Source organism: Arachis stenosperma, chromosome 9 (assembly GCF_014773155.1).
Source record: "Arachis stenosperma cultivar V10309 chromosome 9, arast.V10309.gnm1.PFL2, whole genome shotgun sequence".
Classification (NCBI taxonomy): domain Eukaryota; kingdom Viridiplantae; phylum Streptophyta; class Magnoliopsida; order Fabales; family Fabaceae; genus Arachis; species Arachis stenosperma.
In genome coordinates this window covers 122,092,961-122,094,230 of record NC_080385.1, presented here as the reverse complement: position 1 = coordinate 122,094,230, position 1,270 = coordinate 122,092,961, and the positions used below count along the sequence as shown (strand labels likewise).

Sequence of the window (1,270 nt, the reverse complement as noted above, 5' to 3'; positions counted from 1 at the left end):
CTCTGTTGATCCTTCCATGAGAAATTTGGATGATTTCTCCATGAAAAATTATAGGTGTTTCCATAGGGTTCTCCTAGGTAATTCACCTCTTCCATTGAAGGGTTCTCAGGATCATAGGCTTCTTCTTCAGATGAAGCATCCTTAGTACTGCTTGGTGCATTTTGCATTCCAGACAGACTTTGAGAAATCAAATTGACTTGTTGAGTCAATATCTTATTCTGAGCCAAAATGGCATTCAGAGTATCAATCTCAAGAACTCCTTTCTTCTGATTAGTCCCATTGTTCACAGGATTCCTTTCAGAAGTGTACATGAATTGGTTATTTGCAACCATTTCAATCAGCTCTTGAGCTTCTGTAGGCGTCTTCTTCAGATGAAGAGATCCTCCAGCAGAGCTATCCAAAGACATCTTGGATAGTTCAGAGAGACCATCATAGAAAATACCTATGATGCTCCATTCAGAAAGCATGTCAGAAGGACATTTTCTGATCAATTGTTTGTATCTTTCCCAAGCTTCATAGAGGGATTCTCCATCCTTCTGTCTGAAGGTTTGGACTTCCACTCTAAGCTTACTCAATTTTTGAGGTGGAAAGAACTTTGCCAAGAAGGCATTGACTAGCTTTTCCCACGAGTCCAGGCTTTCTTTAGGTTGTGAGTCCAACCATGTCCTAGCTCTGTCTCTTACAGCAAAAGGGAATAGCATAAGTCTGTAGACTTCAGGGTCAACCCCATTAGTCTTGACAGTGTCACAGATTTGCAAGAATTCAGTTAAAAACTGATGAGGATCTTCTAATGGAAGTCCATGGAACTTGTAATTCTGTTGCATTAGAGAAACTAATTGAGGCTTAAGCTCAAAGTTGTTTGCTCCAATGGCAGGGATAGAGATGCTTCTCCCATAGAAGTCGGGAGTAGGTGCAGTAAAGTCACCCAGCACCTTCCTTGCATTGTTGGCATTGTTGTTGTTTTCGGCTGCCATGTGTTCTTCTTCTTTGAAGATTTCTGTTAGGTCCTCTGCAGAGAGTTGTGCCTTAGCTTCTCTTAGCTTTCGCTTCAAGGTCCTTTCAGGTTCAGGATCAGCTTCAACAAGAATGCCTTTGTCTTTGTTCCTGCTCATATGAAAGAGAAGAGAACAAGAAAATATGGAATCCTCTATGTCACAGTATAGAGATTCCTTAAGGTGTCAGAGGAAAAGAAAAATGGAAGAAAGAAGGAGAAGAATTCGAACTTTAGTCAAATAGAGTTCGAATTGTGCATTGAGGAGGAGTGGTACTC

General features: G+C 40.9%; 1 non-coding gene across 1 annotated transcript; it reads left to right on the top strand.

Annotated features, from left to right (window-relative positions):
* The first annotated feature begins 461 nt into the window (after window positions 1-461).
* On the top strand, window positions 462-569 carry LOC130953892 (small nucleolar RNA R71). Its single transcript, XR_009076053.1, has one exon. It is a non-coding gene; the product is annotated as a small nucleolar RNA R71 (small nucleolar RNA).
* Window positions 570-1,270: the final 701 nt, after the last annotated feature.